General features: G+C 42.2%; 1 protein-coding gene across 2 annotated transcripts in view; it reads right to left on the bottom strand.

Moving 5' to 3' along the window:
• RCCD1 (RCC1 domain containing 1) overlaps positions 1-27,734 on the bottom strand; it is a 198,195-nt gene that overhangs the window by 27,340 nt on the left and 143,121 nt on the right. The window contains exon 9 of one of the 2 annotated variants that reach the window (XM_085644381.1): positions 6,499-6,635. The exons of the other annotated variant lie outside the window; for it this stretch is intronic. The gene's annotated coding sequence lies outside the window, so the exon portion shown is untranslated. Of the gene's footprint in view, positions 1-6,498; positions 6,636-27,734 lie in introns of those variants that run through there. 2 annotated transcript variants of the gene reach the window in all.

The raw sequence follows: 27,734 nt of genomic DNA, 5'->3' as shown, positions 1-27,734 counted from the left end.
CAACACCCTCCTCCTTATCCCACCACTTCATAAAAAGAAATCCACGCAATCACTCTCCTTCCGTGGTAATGCCCCTATCATCTGGAATGCCCTCCCAATAAACCTGTGCTGTAACCCCTCCTATTCCAGCTTCAAAAAAGACCTCAAAATCCACCTCCTCAATTATTATTGGGGATCCTAACCTGTGACCTGCACTTGATCTCCAATCAGCATGTCATATTTGGCCAGTAAAACCTGTCCATTTCCTGAACATCATCTACCTAATTACCTGAAATATATAGCTTTTGCCTGTTTACCTATTTAATTTGTCTATCCCGCATGTTGTCTTTATTATTCCTTATCTACTTGTATGCCATGTTGGCCCAATTATTACTGGGGGTCCTAACCTGCGACCTGCACTTGATCCCCAATCACTTTGTTATATTTGCCCAATTATTTGTCCATTTCCTTAACATCACCTACCTAATTACGTGAAGTGTATAGCTCTTGTACCTGTTTATCTATTTTGATTTGTATATTTTGCATGTTGTTTCATTATCTTTTATCTACTTGTATGCCATGTTTGCTTTGTATCATCTTTTATGTAAAGCGCTCTGATACCTCTGGGTCTAGCCAGCGATATATAAAACTTTTAAAATAAATAAAAATAAATAAAGATCGTTACTCAAGGTAAAGGGAACATGGCGGCCGGAAGCTAACGGCCGTGGCGGAGCTCCCGATGTGCGGCGTTACTAATGGCAAGTGGGCGGCAACATTTCTAATTTTTCTCCTTGCATAACCTTCATTGCTCTAATATTTTAATATTTTAAAGGATTTTTGTAATACTACGAGTACCTTTTTCCACGATCTCCTCTCTTCTTTTCCTTCTCCCTTCCCGGGGCGTTCTGGTAGAGCGCCGACTCGATGGTCTGTGACGAAGCGGAAGGAGCAGTGTCGGAGCCTCCGTGGTTTCGTGTTCTCGGAGCCGCCAGGCAGTGGAGGCGGAGACGTCTTTGGCGGGGGTCTTGGCAGCCCTCTTCGGGGGAATTGGTTTTTTGTCGGCAGAAGGGCCCCACCAGATCAGGAGCCAGTGTAATCGAAGGTGAGATCGGGAGGTTAACGTCAGTGGGCCCGTGCAGCCCAGGAAACCCCGATTCTGTTTTGTCTCTCCCTTTGAGGAATCACGGAGAGGTAGCGACAGCCCAGAAGTGGGTGAGGGGCGCAGGAGATGGGGTTCAAGCTTCCTTTGGAGAATCAGGGGAATGTACTGATGTAGTGGAGACCGGGACTAATGAGTACAGCCAGATTCTAGTGAGCTGTATGGAGAAGCAAGCCAGTGGGGGTCTGAGCAGTGGCAGTAGCAGTGGGATACCCATTTCTGAGCTTGCGGTTAGCAGATATACCCTGCGCAATAGGGATCTGAATACCGGCTCAGTTTTATCTAAGCCCCCTATAATTTCACCTCCAATAACAAAAATTAAGGCAGCTTCTAGGAAGGAAAGCCAGACTGTGGATATTACACCCCCGGGGAAAGGAAGAGGTAGGAAAAAGGCTCGAGGGGGGACTGGGGTTAGGATAACGCCTTCATTGAAGTCCTATTATAAGGTCCTTTCTACTACCATATTGAACCAGGGGCGAGATAAAAATATAAATATGAATATGGATATGGCTACTGTCCCTACCGTTCCTATAGCTGCCCTCCCCAGTATTGCTGATCAGCTCACTTTGAGTTCTCCCAGGAATGCAGAGGAGGGGGTGGGGGGGGAGGGGGTGCATATCACAAGATCAGCGGACAATAGTACACTCTTCAGTGGAGTTAACAAATAGTTTTTTGACATTAGAAGACCAGGGGGTCGATCAGGAAGATGCTCGAGGAGAGGACCGTGGAATTTCATCGGGGGGGAGAGAAGAGGCTCCAAAATCTATCATACCAGACCCTCAATTGACCAGTCCCTTCACCCCTCTGACATAATCGGCGCCTGGGACACTAGCAGAAATCCTGTTAGGTCTTAAAGAAGATATTGGCAGGAGATTTACAATCTCTGAGACCAACCAGGTAGCTATTCAGGCCTCCTGCGAGTTACTGGCACAGAAAGTGGAGGAGGTTTCACAAAGAACGGATGCCCTCGAGGCAGAAATTCCTAAGATCAAGGAAGCCTTATGTTCCTCCTCTGCAGTGTTGGATAAGCTGGTTCGACATAACAGGGAGTTGAAGGACGATATTGAGCGTCTTGAAAATCATTCTAGAAAAAATAATTTGAAGATCTTAAATGTCCCTGAGGATCTGGAAGGGGGTGATATCAAGACCTTTGTAGTCTCCCTCTTAAAAACCACAATCTTAAAAGATCTGTCAGGGGAAAATCTGGATCTGATGGCTGATATTCAAAGGGTCCACCGTGATCCATTTAGGCGGCAACTTGGAAAAGAGCGTCCAAGGAAGATTCTGGTGAACTTTCTTACATTTGCCATTATTGAGAAAATATTGTCCTTGGCCCTGAAAGCCGGCCATGTGAAGTGTGCTTCCTCATCCAGCCCGTTTTTATTCCTTATTCGCTCTGATGTCTCCCATATCAATGCCGCAAAGCAGTGGGAATTGGGCAAGAGGATGGTAACTTTGAATTCGTTAGGAGCTAAGACACAGTTGAAATGTCCTGCCTCCTTACGAATCATGTGGAATAACCACATGTATAATCTAAATCAAATAGAGGAAGTTGATATCTTAATAGATAAGATTGGAAATGGAGGTGGGAGCAGCAGCGGGAGTGGGAAGTAAGGATTAAAGTTATCTGACATTGGAAATCTAATTTAACTAATATGTAAGCAGAGGGAGGGGGAGCGGGAGCGGGAGCGGGAAGAGAAGAGTGAAAAAGAAAGGGCGATAATAAATAAATAAATAAATAAATAAACGAAACAGAATGCAAAAGATAAAGGAGAAATCTACAGCTTTGTATGAATATTGCTGCCGTTCCGACTAGATTAATCTGTAAATTGGTTTAGTCACACACCGGGTAGGCCCTGCCAAGGGCATAAGCCCAGAGAAATAGGGAGGGTTCCCCAGGGGGTTGAAGGAGAGAGGGAGCCACGGGTGAGAGAGGGGTGGATGGAGGGGAAGGGATGCACGGGTGGGGTTGCAGTGGGGAAAAACATAAAAATAAGTCCTCTTTCCATCTTCTCTTATTTTTTAAAGAGTATGGTTTTTTTTGGGGGGGTGCTTAGTCAAGGGGGGGGGGGGAGAGATGAGTTGGACACGATGACTGCCAGGATAAGGTTTATTTTGTGGAATGTTAATGGGCTACGATGTCCGCGAAGACAAAGGTTGATAATGTCTTTTTTAGAGCAATCTTCAGCTCAAGTGTGCCTCTTACAAGAGACCCACTTGAGTAATCTTGAGTGTAAGATTGTCTTTGGAAAATATAGATGGGTTTAATTTTGTTGTTGTTCTGAGCAGACAATACATAATAAGGGAGCAGCTGTTTTATTTAGATTAGGAGCGGGCGGCTCCATGAGGTCCGTACAAACAGATCAATCTGGTAGATGGGTCTTGGCAGATATTAGAGGTACTGAGATTGCTATAACATCCTATTACGGTCCTAACGCTGATGACCCGGCCTGTCTGCTCAGAGTAAAGACCAGATTGGTCAATGTTACTATTCCAGTCGTAATTGGAGGGGATTTTAATGTTCTTCTTAATCCCGTTCAGGACAGATCGAATTGTAGTCACTATGTGGCGGCCCCGCGTACTCACAGGGCAATGACCAATATGATACATGAGCTGAGATTGGTAGATGCTTGGAGGGCTAAGAAGGGAGGAGAACCAGGTTTCACCTTCTTTAGTAAAAAACATGGACTCTCCTCTAGAATTGATTATATCCTTATGGATAGATTGGGGTTGGAGAATCTGGAGGATATTGTTATTCTTCCAAGCATTCTATCGGACCATGCCCCTATAGCTTTCTCATACCTAGGAAATAAGCCTAAGATCAACTCCACCCCTAGGTGGACATTAAAAAGGGCAATGTTATCCAACCAGGAAATAATTTGTGCCATTAAAACATCTACTACTAATTATTTTTTAGATAATATGGGCTTGACGTCATTAGACTATGTATGGGACGCGTTTAAGGCCCATATCCGTGGTCTGTTACATAGTCTGAAATGTGCTAAGAATAGAGAAGAGGCGCTAGTATTCCAAAAATTGGAAAAAGAGATATCTAATCTGGAAAGAATGAGGTTGAGCTGTCAAGCGGACTGCTTGGCACAAACTCTCAGCGACCTGGAGCATTTGCGATCGGAATATAGAGGAAAGTTAGACCAAAAAGTAAAAGCACAATGGTTGGTCCACAATATGGAAAATTATGAATATGGAGAAAAAGCTGGTGCTATCCTGGCATGGAAAGCACAGGCAGATCGAGTAAAAAATAACATCAATAAATTGATTATAAATGAGACGGGGGAGACCTCTTGTAATCAAGAGGATATGCAAAGGTTCCTCCTTTCTGTGTTTTCTAATCTTTATGGAGAGGAGACATCCTCAAGTCCCAACAATATTCGAGAATGGTTAAAAAATAAGGCCCTACCAATATTGACAGCAGAGGGGCGCGATATGCTAGATGATCCTAATACAGAAGAGGAAATTAAACTCCATATTAAGAAAATCAAGAATAATAAGGCAGCTGGGACAGATGCTCTACCGGGGGAAGTCTATAAGGCACTCCAGGAGGTGTTAGTTCCTAGGCTACAAGAACTTTTTAATTACATCTACAGTTCAGAAGGTAGGGTTCCCCCCTCGTGGAAAGAGGCAACAATAGTACTTGTTATGAAGCCGGGAAAGGACCCTCTTAAGGCAGACTCTTATAGGCCAATCTCCCTGCTTAACAAGGATTATAAGATCTTTACCAGTATTTTGGCAGGGAGATTGGTCAGGATAGTCCCACGGTTGATTAACGTCGACCAAAAGGGGTTTATCCCGGGTAGGTTCTTTCAGGAGCAAACTCTACAGCTGATAGGAAGTATTGATTTGGCATTGGCACTGTCAGAGCCCTTGGCTGTGGAGGCATATGACGCAGCCAAGGCGTTCAACCATGTTAACTGGGCCTACCTATGGGAAACCTTAAAAATGATGGGATTTGGTGCAATATTTATAAAAAACCCTCATTAAGTGCTATGAGGGCGCCTCTGCAGTCATCCTTTTAAATGGTCTATTGACGTCGAGTTTTAGTATAAAAAGGGGGACCCGACAGGGCTGCCCCATCTCACCTATTGTTTGATATCTATATTGAACCCCTTGCACAAGCACTGAGATTAGATACACAAATCACCCCCTTTCAAGCCTTAGATTATAAATGCAAATTAGCCCTTTACGCGGACGATTTGTTAGTTTACACCAACAATCCAGCGGAGGTGCTTCCCAAGGTAGAAGCTACCCTGAAGTAATTTGGTCTGTACTCTGGGTACTTGGTTAACTCCTCCAAGACTGAGGTAATGTGTTGGGGCGTTGATAATTGGCTTGAAAGGAGTAGTAAGGAGTTTAGGTACCTGGGGATAACTATAGTGCAGGATTTAAGCAGCATCTCACTGATTAACCTGAGGAAAGCGGCTAAGGAAATTGATCATCTTTTTTCTAGATGGCAGAATTTACCTCTCAACATCTATGGCCATGTAAACTTGGTCAAGCTGGTAATTCTGCCTAAATTGACGTACTTATTTAGCACTATTCCTCTTGAGTTCCCAGGTAAATGTTTGGGAAAAATCCAAAGTAAAATTGGCAGTTTTATATAATCTAATAAAAACTCTAGACTATCTAGGAAGAAGCTAAAATGAAGACTGCTAAAGGGAGGATTAGCCCTTCCAGATGTGCTTTTGTATTCCTTAGTCTTCCAGTTTAAAAATATACGTTCCCTACTCTCTAGTCCTGTCGATACTAATTGGAGGAGGATCTTGAGGGTAATGGCTAATTCAGAGGGTGGGGGTATTGGATTTTTGTATAAGTTTGGGGCGCCTAGGTTTTTTAAGAAAGTCCGCTTAAAGATTTTAAAATCTGCACTCAATGTGTGGTATAAAGTCAAGGCGAAACGGGGGATAAGATATTATTCAGACTTTGCCCCAATTTGGGACTCCCCGGGATTACCCGTATGTCTGAAAGACAGTTTGGCGTCCCCAATCAGAAAGGCAGGAATCATGATCTGCTATTTTGGAAAAGCTATAGCACCGGGTCCAGTGCTGATTAACATTAAGAAAGCGCGCAAACTCTAGACAGACAACCACATAATGTGCGTTATGACAAACAACTTAGAAAAAATATTGTTAATTTTATTGATCTTTTTTTTATTTTAAGTATATTTTATAAAGTTAGCTTGATATATAAAAATAAGTTCAATTTATACATGATTTACTTCCCAATACATATATTGCACAAATCAGACCTCGTTTTGATATGAGGTAAACAATTAAACATATGATATTCACCACATTTTACATTTGTCAAAGCACCATTCACAATACAATTGAATTCATATATAAAAAACACTAATAGTGATTTAAAGAATACCACCCAGTACAATTGAAATCATATATAAAGGACACTGGTAGTGATTTGAGGAATACCACCAACGCGTTTCGGCAAATGCCTTCTTCAGGATTTTCTTTACCAGTGAATGCTAAAAAAATAAATGAAAAAAAATAAATATATATATATATATACAAAAAAACAGTTGTCATCTAGAGATTTGTCGCGTTACTTCAATATACTTTAAATACACGTCTATTACGTATATGACTGATGTTTCTGAAATAAGATCTGAGAATAGTGACACAGAACAATACTGTGAATTACTACAAAGAGATGAAAAGTAAAGTCTTCCCACGTACAGAGAAGGTATGGATTAAGTATTCTAGTCCAAAATTTCCTAATGAAACTGTATGATAAAGACAGAGAATTTAGTCTTTGGGGTTTCTTTGGTTTAATTTAACCTACATCATCTTTTTGTCTCAATATCGCCTGATTCATTAAAACTCTCTCTATCTTTAAGCTTTGCTAGAGAGTTTTTATTGCTGTTTTTTCTTATATTTATTATATTATTTATTTATTTATACTGTATAAAAATCAATCCCCTAAGGTTGTTGCTTCAGTAATTTTATCAATAACATCACTTATTCCATTTATTCGATGTTGGATTACGAACTAGCAGCTCTATTCACTTCAAAGTTCTTTTAATAAACCACATTACGTGCTTCTCTATTATTTACACACTTTTTTACTACCAGCCCGCATGTTACTAATTACATGTATCTGCATTTCCCCTTAGTCTAATTTTACCAAGTACCAAGTAGAGACGTATCTTCTACATTCGCAATGTTATTCCAGATTCACAGGTAAAATTGATGCACTCGTATCTGAAGATGCAAAATATAGTCCATAAGGAATCACTATCTAGAGTAATTCAATAGCTGTATTATTTATCCATGATGCCAATTTTAACAACTATAGCTTACTTGTATGTCGTCTTCCTTTTACCATTTATCTTTTTATTTCTTGGCTACTTCCACTGCTCACGGGTCTGTCGAGTCTATATATATACCTCTTCTGAAACAGTAATGAATTCATAATTAATCACCCCATATTGTTTATGTGATTAATTTAAGTCCGTCCGTATATATTTATGTAGATTCCTAAATACCAACCTAGCATTGAAGGTAACCTTTCCGTACTTGGCACTTATGCTGTTTCCATTGTCCACAAATGGTTCTAAATGATTAAACTCGTGTGGCAGAGGTTTGTTGTCCTATATTTTAATGCAACGCCATTTCTCATCTTTTTAACTTTCCATACGTCTCCGTTTATTTTTATCCGGGCCACTATGAGTAGGGGATATATAAAGAAGAGGAAACAGGGGGGATAAGGATTCACAACCCAAATTATAACTTACTTCATACTTGTAGCCTCCCCCTTCAATTGTCTATAGGTTGCCATACCCTATTATCTGTCCTGCACATCATTTAATGTCTATTTGCCTCGCTGATGTAGTGAGCCAAATTTTCAAATTTAGTTTCCTGAATATTGTATAAAGTATACTAACTATACCTTCTTAGGGTTCCTTAAATAAATACAGTCAGGGGCCCATTCTGCATCAAAGATACGGATGACCCCAACCCTTTGTGATATTACATAGAGGTTCGTTGAACATGCGCTTGATAGGGGTATACTATTTTTCAAGCTTATTTACCTCCTAATGCAGCTGACTTGGGCAAATGCAAAGAATATATCTATAGCAATAGCAAATCTCTTATATCGTGTGGACGTCCTTAGCCTGACATTACAACACGCTATAAGGTAGCGCTCAATAATGACGTTGGAAATAATCTGACATTCTCAAATTAATTACCCGCATATATTTGTTAACAGGGGTTTAGAATGTTTGATGCAAATATTAACACACTGCTAAATTAGTCTTGTTACCAATTTACTTAGAGTATAGCTTACCAAATTCATAGCGTTGCCTGCCGCATACCTCTAACTTGATTTTCCGTCTCGCAAGGTTTGCTCTTTTCTTTTCCCGGTTAAATATGCCACCGTTACCTGATTTGACGTGGTGGCGTCATGACGTAACGTGCTCTTTAACGTGTCTTTGTTGTTATCTGTGGCTGCCATCTTAGAGTGTTCATTCACTTGATCTGTTTCAATATATTTTACTTTTAAGCCACGGTACAATAAGTTCTCTTGTTTATGTAATTCGAATTTTTAACACTACTATACCCATTCATTTTAAACTTTTTTAATAAATGATATCTTATCTAGGTAAAGTCTCCCTTATTACTACCTCAGAACAGCATTTCCATCTCTCTATCATTTCCGGGTCAGATATTCTACCGTTACCTAATCATACGTAAAGTCGTTGTTACGTTATGTGTACCTTTACTTACCCTCTTTATTCTCTGTGGCCGCCATCTTAGAATATTAATTTACTTAGACTGCTTTAATGTGCTTTATTTTTAACCGTGAATAGAAGGCGCTCTCTTATGTACATAAATCCTGTTTTAGGGACTACATCATCGCTATTGATTTCAACATTGATCTATATTCAGCAGCTACTGAAGCCTGATTTAGTTACTATAAACCTTCCTATAAACATGAAATGATTGTAGGTGGCGTGCCCAGTATAGACTAATTAGCTATTTTCTGATACCATTAATTTTAATGTGTGGTATTAGTCTACAGCAACTTTCTGTTACCTGAGATTAAATACTTAATCTTGATCATCAGTGTTCCATATCTGTTTATTTAAATTATTTATATTAATCTGCTTGACAGCAGACACACTTAGTTCAATTCTGTGCCAAGTTAATATTCAGTTTGTCAAAAACTTTTGCTCAATATTTGGGCGCCCCCCCCCCCCCCCCGCTTATGTTTTTTTCTGTGTAATTTATCTACATGTAGCCCCTCTCTCTGATTGATTTTTTCCAAGATATACCATTGCATATCTTCAGGTGCATGGCATTTTTCTATGTAATGATTTACCATGGGTGCTACCGTTTTCTTTGTTTTAATCGCTGACCTATGTTCTGTAAGTCTCACATTTAACGCTCTACCTGTCTCTCCTACATAGCCCAATCTTCAGGGACATATTATCAAGTAAATTACATTCGATGTTTTGCAGTTATTAAGATTTTTGGGAGAGATTATTTGATTATTAAAATGCAAAGTTGGCGCTTCTATGGCTGTTGCACATGATTTACAGTTCATGCATTTGTATGTGCCCACTACCGGTTTGTCACCACTGATACTCTTTTGTTGATAGATGTTAGTTTTCCTCATACGTGAATGTACCACATGATCTTTTATTGATTTATTTCGCCTGTATGCGAACATAGGTTTAGGAATTTGCTCTGTTTTGGATGCATTCACATTCAGTATATGCCAAGTAGCACATACTGCCTGTCTAATTCTGTCATTTAGCATAGAGTGCCTGGTGACAAAGACTAATGTTGGATCTTTTTTCTCTTTAGTAGTTAATAACAAATGTTGACGATCATAAAAACGAGCTCTTTTATAAGAGTCTCTTATGATCCTTTTAGGGTAGCCCCTAGCCAGGAACTTTCTCTTCATTGTTTCAGCTTTGATATCAAAATCATCAATATTGGTGCAATTTCTTCGTAGGCGCAGAAATTCACCGAACGGGATACTATTTTTTTGTATAGTAGGATGATAGCTGTCATAGTGTAACAAGGTATTTCTGGCGGTAGGCTTAACGAATACATCCACCGCCAGAACACCCTGCTCATGTTTTATCAACACATCTAAGTACTCAACCTGTTCTGTACTCATATGGTTTGTGACGTGATGTTTGCTACAAGATTGATAATATGTCTTGTATCTTGCACAAATGCTGGTGTCCGAGATACATGGGCACATAAAATGGCATCAATATATTTGGCTAAAGGTTCTGTAGCTGAACCTATCGTGGTTACTATAGGTCTTAATGGCGGATCCCTTGTGTTTTTATGTATCTTAGGTATGCCGTATATACTGGCCATTCGGGGTTTCTCTACATTTAAGAAGGCCCATTCTTTGTCACAGATCTCTGCATTTTTCAATGCTCGATTCGTAAGTTTCCGTATCTTGTTAACTGTATGTATCGTTGGGTCTCTTGTAATTGGCAAGTAAAAGTGTGTATCACTTAGCATGTTTTCCATTTTTTTCACATAAGTGGGGGTATCATATACAACGATTCCTCCTCCTTTATCACATGCTTTTATAATCTTGTCAGTACTAGTTTTTAAATCTTCCAGAGCTTTATATTCTTCTTTTTTCAAATTAAATGGGGTCTTCTTGACATATTTGGTAATTTGTTATACAGTACTTGATCAACTGTAGGTGTAAAAGTTGATTTTGGTGCAAGTCCTGATAGATTTAGCTTGTCACTTTGTCCATCATTTGTGGAGAAGAAAACTTTTAATCTGATTTTTCTCAAGAATGCTTGAAGATCTCTAAATAATTCAAATTTATTTAGACCTTAATGAGACGCAAATGTAAGGCCTTTGGATAAAACTGTCATGATCATTGGAGATAACTGTGACCCACTTAGATTGAAAATGGGTATACTTTCTACTCCCTCCAGTATTTTTTGTTCCTTGTTTCTAGATATTGATTGTAACCCATCGGTGGATTGGCCTGGAACTGATTGAAATCCATTTGTGGATTGGTTTGAAACCTCGGTTGGTATTGAGGTCTCCAATCGCCTCCCTAAAAAAGGTTGCATGCTACGTTGCCTACTGTTACCTCTAAAACTTTGATATCAATTACCTGCATGTTGGCCTTCATTATCAGAGTCTGAAGAGTCAGAAAACGTGACAACTTTTTTGCCATTATTTTACTGTTTATTCATAAATTGATCATGTTGACCCCCTTCCGATTGATTATAATATTGCTCTGTCAGGTACGGGTAGGTAGTCTCTTTACTGAAAAACCTTACATCTTTTTTTAGTTTTTCTATTTTACGCTTAGTTAGATATTCTGTATATGAATGAAGATCTTTTTCTGTCTTCTAACTTTTTCTTAGTATGTTCCACTATACCTGAACTTTTGATTTTGTTCTCTAGGTCTTGGATTTCTGCCGCCAATTGTTCTAGGATCTCTTTAGCTGTTTCAACAATTAGCATCATATAATCACGTGAGCAACGATTGGATATCATGGCCCATAGTTCTAGGAATTCTTTAATTTGAATAAAAAGCCCAGGGATATTCCTGACACGCAGCCCTTGGGGTATTACTCCCGCTTTGAGGTATTCTAGCATATATTCTCCGTGTAGCTCTATCCGTTTCATTTTCTTTTTGAATGCTAGTAGTGTTATAGCATCTTCATTTTTGTCTGTGCCAGAGGGTATTTGATTGCCAAAGGTAGCAGTACTGCCTACCATATTGGCAAATTGTATCATGATCTGGTCTGACCTCATTTCGTCTGATGGAGTCCTTCCTTGGGAGGTTCTAAGATCAAAAATAGGTGACTCCTTTTCTAGATTCAAATATTTGCAATTATGTTCCTGGTTTTTAGCAGATAAGGAGCTTATAGGTCGAAATTGGGAAATTGAGACTATACTTAAGAATGTAAACCCAAGAAGAAAGGAGGTTGGACTCTGGTATAGGAGCCTATTAGACGCGGAGGATGAAGAGCTTCCCCCTTCTCATCTGGTATGAAGTTCCACTATAGTGGGAAATGTATCAGCCGGTTTATATGCTCTTTCTCTCCAAATCCTATATAAATTTGTTAAGCCAGCATCTCTTAAAAAAAAAACATTTCTACGTGATTAATAGGCTATACTACACGCCTAAGAAGATTGCAAAATGTGTTTCTTGTCCATCCCCTAGGTGTCCCAGATGTGACTTGGTTGAGGCCAATGATATGCATATCTTCTATGACTGCACACACATGAGAGACTTGAGGCATAATCTGGAAGGTGCTATGGAAGGTGTTTTTAAAATTAAGCTGCATATTAACTTAGTTTGAGTAATCTTTGGATTGGATACTGATCTTATGAGGCAGCTCTCTACGATGCAAGTGGGGCTATTCTTTAGTTTGATATTGATAGCCCGTAGAGAGATCTGTAAGCTATGGAAGGACCCTAGACCTCCTTCTTATGAGAGCTGGTTGGGCGTAGCTCTGGGCATAGCAAGACTGGATCAGGGCATGTTGGACAATGAGGATAATAACATTTGGTCACCATTGACCCTTTGGGGCAAGGAACTGAGGCTGGTTTAAGGCCTCATAGGTCCAATGATTACACCAAGCCTCGCACGAAAGAAGCTGGCCTGGTCGGTCTAATGCATAGGCAATAACATAAGCCCAGGGCGCCCTGGTCGAAATGGGGCTTGATTGTTAATTTTGCTGATGCAGATGGTGAAAGGACTAAAAAAAAAAAAAGGTAAATAACTTGCTCTTCTTGGTATCAACTATGTGGCTGCCTCTGGGTATAATTTGTTGTGGCTACGTAAGGGCCACATTATCTGGCTCTAGGAGGTGTTCCTAGGCTTAACATACAACATACAACTGGTATAGCAGGGATCATCACCCCGTGTTTTATCAGGGACTCAAAACAACTTATGTACAATATGACAGATTGACAAAAAATAGAGATGTTGGTCGGAAAGGTCTCACCCAATCTTTTGTGGCATGCTTTATCATGTGCTAGTCCAACCCATTGTGTTAGGATAATACCAATACGGTGGTCTCAACCTCATGTGGGAAGGAGATCATAAGATTGCTCTTCTGGTCAACAATCCAAACCCCAGTAGATCCTTTATTGTGTGGTACACTTGGCTGTATTAGTAATTGTGGGGATGCGTATGTCTCAAGCATCACATCACGGTCTGATTGCCAATTTTTTTTTGCCACAATCGGAATGCCCAAACGAGGGTCATGGGTCTTTATCAGGGCAGTACAGGTACTGCTACAATCAGTCATTCATGCACCACTTAAAAATAGGTCTTACCTGTCAGTCTATCATCTTCACCCTACATTATTTAGGTGTTGTGCCATGCAGACACACCGGGAAGGAACCTCTCCTATTGTCACATATTCATCAAGGTCCAGGTTCTGAAGCTATCTCTCTCCATCTTTCAGTGGGTGACATCTCTCTCTCTTCTCTTTCCACCTCTCGCCATTTTCCACTATCTCCTTCCCTCTCTCACTGTCTTCTCTCTGTCTCTCTCACCTTTTCTTTCTCTCTTACCCACAGACACAAGATAACTGTGTATGTACATACACATACATTGATGCAAGCAGAGCATGCCCATCCCACAGCTCCTGTTCCTTTCCTTTCTGTTTTTTTACTTACCTATCTCTGCTCGACTTGGGCAACACTTGATTCCCACTGTAGCAGCTAGGCCTTATGTTCAAACAGGGAGTCCACAAGCTAGGTTCAGTGCTAAGGTCACACGTGCAATGATTAACTGCATGGTCCCGGACTGCCACATTGGCAAACCACTTGGCTGTGTTGCATTGAGGCCCTGTCTGCGCTCAGTATTAATTTTGAGTTTAGAATGGAGTTTGGTTGCATTACAAAGTCAGCAGTGCCACTTTAAATATTTTTTTTAAAATAGCCTTGGTAACAGGCGTAGGGGCTCCTAGGCCTGCACATGGTGGACTCCATCTGTCACCTGCTAGATCTGCCCTAGAGTTGGGGCCCAATGACCTAGACCCTTCCTTTGTACTGTAGCTTGGCATGGTAAGTCCGGCGCTGGTCCTCACATGTACTGCTTTAAGTGTGATGAAAAAGAAAGATGCTGGGGGGTTAAGAAAAGGGAGTGGGCAAAGAAGCGTGACTCCTATCTAAGAGGCGTGGCCTATGTAAATAATGTTAAAGTGTAAAATATGCTAACTAAAATCCTGTGACTCCTTAACAGTGTTTTGGGGCTTCTACCTGAAGTTTCTCCTATTGCAACAAGACATATCTGACAAGAGACTTCTAGCCGCAGATTCCTTATCTTAGAATTTCCCCAGGCGTCATACTGGATCCGGAAGATGTTTTGTAAACAGTAACCCTGCGTGCAGGTAGGTGGAGTTGTTCAGGTCTGTGTCCTGTTGACAGCCGCATCGGAAACGAAGTTGTGGCGCCTATAAATGTGCCAACCAGGCACAATTACATCAGTTCTTTTCTTTCTGTACCGGCCAGCGCTGATCTGGAGAAGAGCTACACCCCTATTGTTTTTTGACAGTTTTTTTTATGTTTTGTTGACTATTTTGTCGAGGAATGTGTTCGTGCAAGTTGGGCTTTAAGCCCTGCGGCGCCTGTCACTGACTGATGCCGGTGATGAACCTGTATCTCTTGTGTCTTTGGTGTCTGGAGCGCAACCCAGGCCCTAGAACCGGGCCTTAAACCCTAGCCCAGAGCCCTGAACCCTAATGCTGACCTTCCCCACCCCCCAAGCCCTAGCACCGGGCCTTAAACCCTAACTACTTTCTGCTTCCCAAAAAGGACAAGGGCCTTCCTTGATCTCCAAACTCTCAACCTCTTCCTCAAAATGGAGAAATTCAAAATGCTCATGTAAGCTCAGGTCTGCCCTGGACCCAGGAGACTGGATGGTAGCGTTGGACTTGCAGGATGCTTATTTTCACATTCCTGTCCTGTCTGCCCACCGGCATTATTTGCGGTTTATGGTAGGCCACAAGCACTCTATTTACCATGGTTCCTTTCGGCCTTACCAGCGCCCCCTCAAATGTTCACCAAGGTGATGGCGGTGGTTGCAGATTATCTGCGAAGGTCAGGGGTGCCAGTCTTCCCCTATGTCAATGACTGGCTGCTGAATGTGAGCTCACCCCCGGCTGCCATCTTCTACCTCCAGAGTACGGAGAACCTTCTTTACTCGTTGGAGTTCACTATAAATGTGCCAAAGTCACACTTGACTCCTACTCAGACACTCCTTTTCATCTGAGCTGTTCTGGACACAGTGCAGTTTCCCCAGCGGTGAGTCCAGGATATTCAGGCTAAGATACCAATATTTCAGCCTCTATCCTGGGTTTCGGTGGGACTGACTCAGAGGCTGCTGGGCCTCATGGCCTCCTGCATCCTGCTGGTGACTCATGCCAGATGGCATATATACGGGCTCTGTAGTGAGACCTGAAGTTCTGGTGGGTGCAGCACCAGGGGAATCTCTCTGACCTGGTCCAGATCTCAGAGGGAACTGTGAATGATCATCTGCAGTGGTGGCTAACAAACTGTGATTGGACCAGAGTCAGACCCCTCTCCCTTCCACAACCTGATCTTATCCCAGAAGTGACAGATGCGTCACTTCTAGGATGGGGCAGCCATCTCGGAGAGGTGGAGATCAGAGGTCACCGGACTCCACATCAACATACTGGAACACAGGCGATCAGACTGGCATTGAAAGCCTTTCTACCCTCCATCAATGGAAGGCTGGTACAAGTGTTCACAGACAACACCACTGCCATGTTGTACTGCAACAAACAGGGCCCGGTGGGGTTGTGGACCCTTTCTCAAGAGGCCCTGCTCCTCTGGACATGAATGCCAGGGCATTTCTCTGGTGGTTTACCATTTGGCAGTTTCTCTGAATACCAGAGCGGATGAACTCAGCCAAAGATGCCTAGTGGATCACGAATGGCATCTATATCCGGAGGTAGTGCAAGGTCTCTTTCAGCAGTGGGGAGAGCCTTGGTTAGATCTGTTGGCCACTGCCGAGAACGCGCAATGTCAGAAGTTCTGAGCTCGAGTGGAGCTCAGGCCTCCTGTATGCCTTTCTGCCCATACCACTCCTACCAAGAGTTCTCAAGAAGGTCAAGAACAGCCGGGCCCAAGTCACCCTTGTAGCACCGAACAGGACACAAAAAGTCTGGTATTCCGTGCTTCTCAGCATGGCCATCGATCCTCCGATCAAGCCTGCCTTTGGGAGGATCTTCTGTCGCCGCAACAGGGGAGGGTTCTCCACCCAACCCTGTCCACTCTCCACTTTCTTACGTGGAGAACGAGGGGTGAAACTTGACAGCTTACGACCTTCCTATCCAAGTCTGTAATGTCATCTTTACAGCCAGGCGTCCCTCCACCAAGATGGTGTACCCCTGCTGTTGGAAAACATTTGTGGCATGGTGTGAAGAAAATTCTGTTAATCCCCTTTCTGCCACTCTTTCTGAGGTTTTACATTTAATTTTTTTCTTGCTCAGCAGGGCTCTGGTCTGGGCACTCTTAAGGGCTATCTAGCTGCCATTTCTGCTTTCATGTGGTTGCCTGGTCAACACTCTTTGTTCAAGTCCCCTGTTGTAAATAGGTTCCTCGTGGGTCTTACTCATCTCTTCCCTCCTTCACCATTCCTTATGCCTCAGTGGGACCTTAATTTGGTTTTAATTTTCTTGATAAGCTCTCCTTTTGAGCCTCTATACAATTGTCCCCTCCGGCTTCTCAACTTGAAAACAGCCTCCCTTGTGGCAATTACATCTGCCCTCAGAGTAAGTGAGCTGCAGGCCTTATCATCTAAGCCACCTTACCTCTCAGTCTACACTGCCAAAGTTGTGCTTCGCATGAGGCTCTTCTTTCTACAAACAGTGGTCATCCCCTGAAACCTGCTATAACCAGCGGGCACTCACAGAATAACCAGAGGAACAGTAACCTGCCAATGTAGCCTACATGGAAGCTGCTATGCAGGGGTGAGGAGGAGCCACCTCTGAAACCTCCCAGAAGCAAATTAAAGGCGAGCCTGTACGAAGTGGTGGGTACTTCCACTTTAAGTGACACCCTATAACGGCATTCAAAACAGAAGTGTTCTGAGCTTCTGGAAGGGTGGAGGGGCCCAGCAGGTTTGCTGGCTATCAGCAGGAACCTGGTGGTGTTCCAATAGTGTAAGAAATAGACCCATTAAAAATTGCACAGAACCAGCATAGTGGGGCACTGGTGGCGGCTACTTTCAGGCCGCTGCAGAAGTGACCCAGTTACCTTCTGGTAATCTTCATTACTGTCCAGGTTTTCCTCGTCACAGTCCTTTCACTTTAAATGATCCTCCAGTCTCACAGACATTGCTAACCTAGCCTCGCTAAAAAAACTTCCAAAAGGGCTGCTATTATCTACTGATAAATAAAAGAAGGAACTTCTCTGAGCACTTTCTGTAATGAGCTGGAAGAGAAAAGCCATAGAATAAACAGAAATCCATCGAAAACATGGGAAGTAGGGAGGGAAAGGGTCCGTAACTATGAAGAGGAAGACCTGGACTCAGAGTAATGAAAAATACTTTTAAAGAACTGAATCATTATCTCTGTGTATGTTCCTCACACAGTATTTACATGTCGAGGTAATATCCAAGCAGAAATGTGATTGATTATTTAATTCCTTCACTAAACGCCCAATGACAAATATCATTTAAATACTCATGAATTTATTAATGTTATGTAGAATCCACTAATTTACCAGTTATGTACTGAAGATAAAACATAATAACCGAAGTCCATAGAAAAACCATTATCTACCTGCAGGCGATAATGCAACATAAATGTGTGGGGAGATGACCATGCTGCAGCACAACAAATGTCTTTAAGGGAGGCCCCTTAAAAGCTGCCCAGATTGTAACCATCCCTAAAGTAGATCTTCTTTCCATAGTTATATGAAGATCTCGACCTGATATTGCTTAGGATTGTAAATTGCAATCTTTAGCCGCCTGGAAAGTGGAGGAGGACGGATGAAGAGGCTTTCCTGGGAGGTCAAAAGATATAAATATTGAATCAACCTTTCAGAAATGGGCTGTCCTATCTAGATACATAGATAGGGCCCTAGGCACATCAAGAGTATGCAGCCTTGCTTCATTTTCTATAGAAGGATTTGGAAAAATGAACTGGAAAGACAGTATTCCTTGTACAATGGAATCTAGAGGAAATATTAGGTAGAAATAATGGACTTGGTTTAAGGACTCCTGTATCTGGGAAGAATGTTAGAATGGTCAACGAGGAAAGTAAAGTGCTCCTCCTTTATCTTTCTGACTGAACATATAGAGGCATATTTACTGGAATTGTGGCGCAGGGCAGCACAGCAAGGTAACCTGCTGCACTGCCCTGCACCACTCATTCCCAGGTTTACTAATCCTTGTAAATATGGGAATGCGTCCAAAACCATGGGAGTCGTGTGGGAACACCCACATCAACGCCTATGGAATGCCTCCCTTGCGCAGAGTAAGGCAATTTTGCGCTGCGTTGCATTACTCCATATTTGTGAAGCCATGCAATGGCTTTGCGTGGCTTCATATTTATGACTGAAAGGTTTGCGTCATGCATTTACTATGTTGTGTGGTGCATACATGATGCAAAGCCCTCACAATATGCCCCATAGCCACTAAGTAAATTTACTTTGCCAAGAGAATGTATGGTCTGCAGTTTCTAGGTGTTCGAAAAGAAGTCCATGTATGCCTGTAGAACTACTGGAAGATCACAGGAAGGCACAGGACAGTGAAAAACAAGCCTACTCAGGATAAAACATCACGAGACAAGAAGCTAAGGAGGACAAGGACCATACCGCTGCCCCTTAAAGGCCGTGATCACTGCTTATTGGCTTCTAATGGTTGAGTATGCTAGATCTATAAGGAAACTGTCCCTTGAAATATCCAATCCAAAAATCACAGGAGGCTGGGGAAAGTCCTTTGTCTCTAGACCAGGTTTAAAAATTGTGCCAATGGTGACTGTAAGTTTTAAGAGCAGAGGGTCTCCTACAATGTTGACAAAAAACCAACAAGGGGACAAAAGGAATTGTGCACATAACTCCTCGAATATTGACTATCAAAAAATATATAAATGTGGCTTTCTGTATTGTTTTACACCTACATTGAGATAAAAAACAAAGGAATTTACTTTTTCTACTAGCTGCCTTACCTAAGTTTCTAAGAGTGTCCTTTATAGGATGCATTGGCCCTCACCCACCGAGATGGCATGCTTCATCATGCAGTTGTGCTTCACACTGTGTGGGGAAGATCTAACACATAGATTGTCAGGGGCCCCATGGGATGTGGCACCGTTTGAGTTCAAAGACTTTATATCAGATGTGTGCCTGCCTTGTCGTCTGCTCCTGAATGATGAAGGGAGTTGGTCTGTACTACAAAATGTTTCAGCCATGGTTGACCGAACTTCACGTTGATTTTCTGAAAAAGCAGGGGACAAAAACAGAGAGTAACTGAGGAGAGAAATGTCCGACTGAGAACATCTGCAGGCCCATTCTCCCTCTCCAGAAGATATACTGCTAAGAGAGAGAGACAGAGAGGAGATTTTACTTTCCCCAAAGTTCTCTTCTCCGGGAATGAAGAAACCAAGACTGATGCATTCATCTCTGACAGTTGATATAGGATCTTATCTCCTGGATGCCAGTCTGGATTCAAATTGTCTGATTGCGAATCAAGGGCGAAAAGTGTAGAAGGGCTTTCTGCACTGCAACTAACTTCTTCCAGTTTGAAGAGTTGCTTTCCCACTTGCCCTGAGATTTGGAATCATCCAGAACTGCCCAAAACTAGCTTTTTGGCATCTGTTGACACAATTACAAGGGACGGACACCTCATGTGACATCGTCTGTCCCGGATTGCTGATTGAGCATTCCATTGGAGATCCTGCTGAATGTACGCAATCACAGGAATAGGAGCTTTCAAGTATTTGGAAACAGGGCTCCAATAAAGAAGCAGGTTATGAACCAGTGGACAGAGATAGAGATGAAGAGAGAACGGAAAGAGTAGATGCCATCTTCCCTTGACTTCTGAGTCGCACCCTTGCAGTGGCCTTAGTCTTTTGTAGGAAAGTGGACAGGTGAGATGTCAGTTTTCTTTTTCTCACTTCCATCAAAAAGACTTGTCCTAGATTTAAAAGAAATAGAGCTCCAATGAATTGGAGAGACTACGATGGAAAGAGGTGAGCTCCTGTTCTGCGATCCATGATCCTAGAGAAGTTAGCCCAAAATGTGAATATCTTCTTATGTCTTAAAGAAAGAAGACCGCACTGTTAGCCAATCGTTCAGGTAAGGATATATTTGAATACCCATAGCATGCAAGATACCCAGCGAGGAGCCAAGAGTTTTGTAAAAACTCTTGGTGCTGAAGCAAGGCCGAAGGGAATATAACTTAAAACTGATAATTGTTCACCAACACTGTAAATCGTAGATACTTCTAGTGCCTAACATGGATCGGGACATGGAGATAAGCATCCAGCATGTCTGTTGAGGTCAAATAGTCACATGCCTTGATGAGAGGAAGAATGTTTTGCAAGGATACTATTTTGAATGTTTTGTGAGGAATAAACTAATTGACGCTCTTGAGGTCCAGAACTGGACGAACCTCTCCCAATGTCTTCTGCACAAGGTACAAGATGGATTAGTATCCTTGGAATCGCTCTTTCTGAGGAAGAGGAATTATCACAGCCTCGTCCAGCAAGAGTTGAATTCCACTGAGAAGAGACAGATGTTGTACCACATTCCGTAGAGGAGGAATCTGGCGGAAGCATTGGTATAGAGTTTTCGTGAAGATCCAAAACAATTTCCAGAGCCCATGCATTTGTAATTTAACCTCGCAAAAACCTTCTGAAATAACAGAAAATGCCCCCAATGGGAAGTTCACTGCCATAGTCATGTCTTGGCGTGAGGCGACATGAAAGGAGGCCGATATCGGAATTTGTCAGCAAGAGTGTCTCCCAGCTGTGACCGGGCCTCAAAAGACCTTGTAATTGCTTTTTAAAGTCCATGGACCAATAGCCCTCTTGTAACCAAAACCCCGGTTTCTGGTAAATTAATGCACCAGAGTAATTGATTCTTATTTTTGTCTGACTTCACAATATCTTCTAGCTGTTGGCTAATGATCTTTCATCCACTAAAGGATAGCTTCATCAGTATGACCTTTTGTGAAGCGTCTTTTTTCCTAGAGCGCATGCAGATGTGCCTACGCTTAGCATTGCGGCTCTTGAAGTTGCAGCTGAGAAGCAAAGATTATCAAATAATATATTTGATAAGAAATTGACTTTTTGTTCCGTAAAGCAGAGGTTGGAAGAAAATTATATTCCCTCCTGCGCAAGATTCTGGAAGTCCTTTAGAAGGGACTGAATAGTGTAGGTACACATAAGGGGTGTGGAATTTATTAAAATATCTACTTGTCCATGGGGCATGTTGCTTCATAAAACTACTTGTCCTGTAACAAAATCCACTTGTCCCTTTTGTGCCAAGTAGTGCGGTGACAAATTATGGCAGCAATCTCATTATACAAGAACTCTGATATAGCCTTTCTGATTATGACAGGGCTCATACCATAGTAGTGTTTGTATACCTTATGTTGCTATGTTTCCACAGATCTACATGCTGGGGCTGAAGGTAGCGATAAGCAATAGTTCCAGGTTTAGAATGCCCTTTTGAGTCTGTACAAACCTACTAACTTGCATGTTTTAAAGGTTTTCAACAACTCTTCTCTAATCTTTTCCCATGCTGAGAAATGTTGGAAATTTACTCTAGACAATGGCAGATGTAAACCTTCTTCCAGAGTTGGGGAAAAAAGTAGTTGGAGAAAAAGTGAACTTGCAAACACTCAGATTTTCGCATGAGCAAATCTACACATGCATATTTGCTCATGCTAAAATGCTGTTCACATATAGTTTTTAGGAGTACTATTTCTTGTCCTACTTCTGTAAATTATTGGAAATTCATGAAAGCCGTATAGCTGCACCTAATGCAAGGAAATATACAATGGGTGCACTTTTGAGACTTTCTTTAATAATTGGGCCTCTAATTTGGTATGTCGTTGACCATGACCTTTTGCATTTATTAAAATCCTGTCTTTCTCTCTCTGTATCGGCTGGCTTCACTGTGAGTGACAGTATAGGGAAAAGGGTCCCAGAGTAAAGGTAATAGAAAGCACAGTGAGTAAGCCAAATTAAGAAATTAGAACGATAATATAGGAAGCAGGAGTGTTATTTAATCACACTGCGCAAAAGTATCGTCTCATTTCTGATACAACAACACATTCAATAATGCAAAATTAGGTGCAAGATAGTGCCCAGGGGAGGGGGGATGGGAATCGTGTAGGTAGTGGTAATTAGGAGGGGGGAGGCAAGTGACATAAAAATTCAAACAGTATCACAAGTTAATTGTTCTGGCATAGTATTTCATGCCTCATATTCAGATAGACATAAATTCATTGAGACATGTAATCATTAGGGAAACCATGTACATAGAAAAAAAACACAGTGTAAATTACACTATTGAGGTACTGGTATAGATGATAAGTCGACGTTTCGACCCCTTAAACCCAGGTGGGTGGATAGGTATTTTTAGTCCTTATTGCCGGGGTCTTCATCAGGACAGGGTTGCGGGGGTGAGGGGGGGGCACCTGTATAACGAAACACAAGTTAAAAAAGGGGATTGGAGTCCTAGAGCAGGCATAAATAGGACTGACTGGGTTAAATCACCATAGTTACCCTTAAAAAGATAACCTCGATAAATCCTGGCTGAGTCTCCAAAGAAGGGGCGGGGCTGGTGGGCTCCCAGGGTGGACGAGAACAAAGACACCTGTGAATAAAGTGTCATCGTGAGAGGGAATAATCATATAGCTGATTAAGCAAGCTAAAAAGTAGGTAACTCACTTAATGAAGATATTTCATGAAGGCGCAATTGGAAAAGAGTCAAAGCCGTGGAACTGAACCATCGGTGGGAAGCATGAGATAAATCGCAATCAATTGTGACCTCTACAAGAAAAGCATCATAATAGTTCTTAAATAAAGCGCTACTGAGGAATAGAGCAGGGTGAAAGGACCAAGGACCCAATTCTAAAATCCGAAAGAGCTAACACTCGTGATGGCAAACAAACATTAAGCTCTAGTCATGACAAACATAGGGAAATAAAGTAAAACAACTAGCACCCGTGCGACAAGTAGTAAAAACACAGAGTGAACTAGTCACCCGACTGCCAGGATTAGTATAGCGAGCCGGGGAGGTCATAAATTTAGATAAGGAAACTGACGCCAGCTCATAGAACACGGCCGCTAAAGGCGGGAGTTACCCTTGAATAAATCCACGGAGGGAAAGGAACCTTACCGAACCATACCAAGGGAGCGAAGCATCAACCCGAAGTGAATGGAAGGGCGCCGCGTCTGCGGACTGATTTATGACGTGGGAAAGACGCCGAACGCCACGGCACGTACCGGGACGGGCAGTCGCTAGATGCTGGCAAAAAGGTGTAATGGAAAAAAGACATCAAGAGGGTGTCTGCAATCCCTAATGTGGCAAAATGAATTATATTGAGAAACGGAAACTTAAGAGTGAGGGAGTAAGAGGTCGAAGCGTCGACAAGGAAAGCAAAATACTTTCTTGAAAGAATGTGAAAAAAACCCAACTAAATCATATAGCAGAATAACATAGGATTGAAATGGGTAGACCATATTTTTCTAGACGTTCTGAAAGAACACTGTATGCACAATACAAAAGAGTATGGCAAATCAAACAGTTTGTAAATAAAACAGAGAATGGATAAACATAAGGCAATTCAACGGCGTTAATTTGTAATTAGGCCCACGGTACTTTGAAGAATATTAAAAAGTCCAAAATGGGCAACATACACATCATGGATAAACGAATAATCATTAGAGCAGATGGACGGAGAATCTATAGCAACCACATTTGCTAAAGTGCACGAAATTGAAAATAGGGGGGAAGAAAGTAACTAGGGATTGCTTAAATTCATTCTGGACCAGCTGCTTAGATCTTTTAAGCGCCCTATCGGCTGAGACAGGCCAGTTGAGCATTACTGGGATCAAGTTCATTCAAACCATTGTTAATCGTGTCTGATGTTGGAGGACCCTTGCTTTTATTTTTTGCTGTGTTTGGCCAATGTACAGGAAGCCGCAAGGACACGTGATCCCGTAGATCACATTAGTAGAGTTACAGTTTGTATGAACACGCAGCATGATAGTATGGTGTTTGTAAATAAACTCTTTAGTCTGTGTGGTTGTTGGACATGCTTTACACGATCCACATTTGAAGTGTCCTATGATGGGGGATAGGTTCCAAAGTGACTGGATGGTCGGTTCAGCTGGATCATCCAAGAAGGAATGCACAACGTAATCTTTAATGCTCATGGCCTTTTTAAATGAATGCATCGGCAGGTTTGGCTGATCAATCTCAGTTGAGACTAAGCTCCAATGTTTGTTTATGATTTTCTTAATGGCGTTGCTCCTTGTCGAGAAAGTGGTAACACAAATCATTTTGTTTGAAGCGGAGTCATCATGATCTTTCGCCATTAATAAAGTTTCTCTTGGATTGAACCAAGCCCTCTTCTGGGCTCTCTTGACCAAACGTTTAGGGTAGCCCCTAGAGATCAATCTGGTACTGAGATCTTCGGATTCTGATAAATAGTCTGTACGTTTAGTACAATTCCTCCGGATCCTCAAAAATTGTCCTATCGGTAGGTTATCACGCAGACCGCGTGGATGGTAGCTGCTGTACCTCAAAAGGGAATTACGCTCGGCAAGTTTCCTGTATAGGGTAGTGTGCAGTTTATTGTTCTCACTGAAAATCTTAAGGTCAAGGAAAGGTATCTCATGGGCGTCAGATTGGATGGTGAATTGGATGTCCGGATCGCGTTTGTTCAGCCACTCATGGAATAGTTTCAGTGTGAGTGACAGCATTCTGCTGGTTCACAAGGAGCATATCGCACACAAAGTAGTTTTGTTAAGTGCCAGTTACTACTGTGGCAGTGTGTGCTTTTTGAAACCAAAACCAATTTTTGCCTTTGCCAATGTGTGTTATAATGGTGAGGGCCCGGCAGCTCCCACACCAATAAGGTTTTACAAAAAACATGCCAAAACAAGTCACACATTGACAAAACTAAAAAGCTGACCCCAATTTCAGACCTACTGGCTTTGCCAATGCTTGTTTATTTTTGTTTCTCATAATCTTATTGAAACTGGTTACATTGATTATGAATATTTTTGGGAAATACTAGCATGCATAAACACATGTTACTAAATGATGCTGCAAAGAAATGGTACCTGAAACTTTACAGTAGTTTAGCTAAATGTTTTTTTTCCTGCTTTCATTTTTTATGAACATTTTATTTTGAAAGCAAAGAATCACCAATCTTGCTTTCAAGCTTCTGCAAATATTTGCATCAAATTAGAGAGCATTATACATAGCCTCATATTGCTAAACTTTGAAAACATGTGTACACATTTTTATACTGGAACCACTGTCAGTAGTGCAGTCAGAGCTTACAACATTTGGTTCTCACCCTAATAATAAAGGCTTTCGATTAATGAACCATAAATACAAGTTTGAACAGCATTAACATATGGAAAAAAATATTAGGTTACCTGAAGTCAGTGCCCTTCCCTGATCCATAATGTGGTACTGCGAACTGGTAGGCAAAGGGTTTGTGCTGCAGAGGGTTGGGCCTACTTGTACCAAGGACAAAATATAAATAAAAACTTGTTGCCCTTGACCCCTAACAATATGTCCTGGTCGTCGGGCTATAGGAATTCAACATCCCTGCCTCAGGTACTATAGGCATTACCCCGAAATGAAAACTTTGCTGCTGCATAGGCCCTTTTGACCACCCCTTCTACCTTCTTAGCAACTAGATGAGTAAGGAGAGCATACTCTGAAATAACAGTGCCTTGAGAAGATAATCCCACCATCTGATTATCAACCTCAACTGAAGCTGGCAATTCTTCAGCAAAGTGTTGTAATGGATAGCGCTTCGTTAGGAACCTCTAGAAGGATTGCTTGTCTACCTCCTTCCACTTGTGCGTCACACGACTGACAGCACTGTTCAAAGTGAGAGACTCTGACTCTAGGCGCTGTTAGACAGAGGTGGGTGAAAGTTTAAACTATCTCTTAAAGGCTGCACAATCTCTGTCAATTCAGAGACCTGAACAAAGCCATCTCTTACATTTTCCTGATCAGGGTCCCCCCACAGGCTCCTCATTTGGATCGACTCTCTGGGTCTTAGATGGAGAAGGCCCTTTTCTTGTTTTGAAGGCTGCCTCTCCTGCAGCTTCAGTCATCTGCTGCTGTGTCCCTGTTGAAGGGACTCTGGAAGAAAGACCTGGGGCCGTATTATATAAAGGGCCCTGGGGATGCAACAGGCGTATGCGCCCGCATTGCAAGCCCCCAGGGCACTTTCGTATTACAGATGGGGCCGCAGACACATGTAAGGCCCCTTCTGTACTATCTGATAGCGCTTGCGCACATATAGCGCTAGTTCTGTCATCAGAGGGCCTTCCCTCATTTGCATGGGGGCATGGCCCCATGCAAATGAGGGAATCTCTTTGCCTCTGTGCCCGCAACGTATTATTATTATACTATGTTCTTCATTTATCACCCCGAGTGTGATGGGTATGCCCAGACGTGGGTCCCGTGCTCACCATGTCACTGAATTCAAGCTAGCCTGGATGATGAGGGAGGATACCCCAAAGCCAGTCCCAAGATGCTTGTTTCCGGTCCAGGAAGGACCTGGTCTGGCAGTTTGGGCTGGAACGTTCCCATGGGGAGAAGGGTCAAGATCGATTTGATTATGGCTGGGTTTAAACTGGAATGGCATGGTGGGCAAAAAAACAATGGGTTTAGGCCCTGATCTCTGTATTGGGGGTGAATGTTTCACATTGTTCAGCATTCCATCCATCAATTGTTCTTTTTGCATTTGTCAACCCAAGTGGAACGGGTATGCCTAGTCATGGGTCCTGTGCTCACCATGCCACTGGATTCAAGCTAGCCTGGCTGATGAGCGGTGATACTCCGAAACAGTTCCGGGATACTCATTTCTGGTCCAGGGAGGACCTGGCCTGGCAGTTCGGTCTGGACTGTTCCCATAGGGAGCAGGGTCAAGACTGATCTGTATATGGCTGGGTTGAAACTGGCATGGCAGGCAAAAAAATGATTGCTTTAGGCTCAGATCTCTGTGCTGGGGGTTGAATGTTTGACATTGTACAGCATTCCGTCCATGAATTGTTCTTTTTGTATAATAGACACAAGCGCGAATGTAAAGAAGCGGTCAGGAGGCGCGCTGACAGTGTGCCACCTAAATGGTGGCACACTGTCAGTGCGCCCGCTGAAGGCAGCCTTATGGAGGAGGTGGAAGGGGGTCTATGGACCCCCTAGACATTACCCTGCAGGCGGGTGCAGTCACTCACTGCACCCACCTGCAAGTAGGGTGACCAGAATTTTAGAGCCAAAAAAGGGACATTTCAAGGAAATAGAAGGACTACAATTTTACTTCAAGCCAGGAGACAGAATGACAGCGCTCTTCAGCAGAGAGTTACAGATTA

The sequence above is a fragment of the Triturus cristatus genome, chromosome 3_1 (genome assembly GCF_964204655.1).
Source record: "Triturus cristatus chromosome 3_1, aTriCri1.1, whole genome shotgun sequence".
Classification (NCBI taxonomy): Eukaryota; Metazoa; Chordata; class Amphibia; order Caudata; family Salamandridae; genus Triturus; species Triturus cristatus.
The sequence above is the reverse complement of the archived record's forward strand: the minus strand, read 5'-3'. Positions and strand labels throughout refer to the sequence as shown.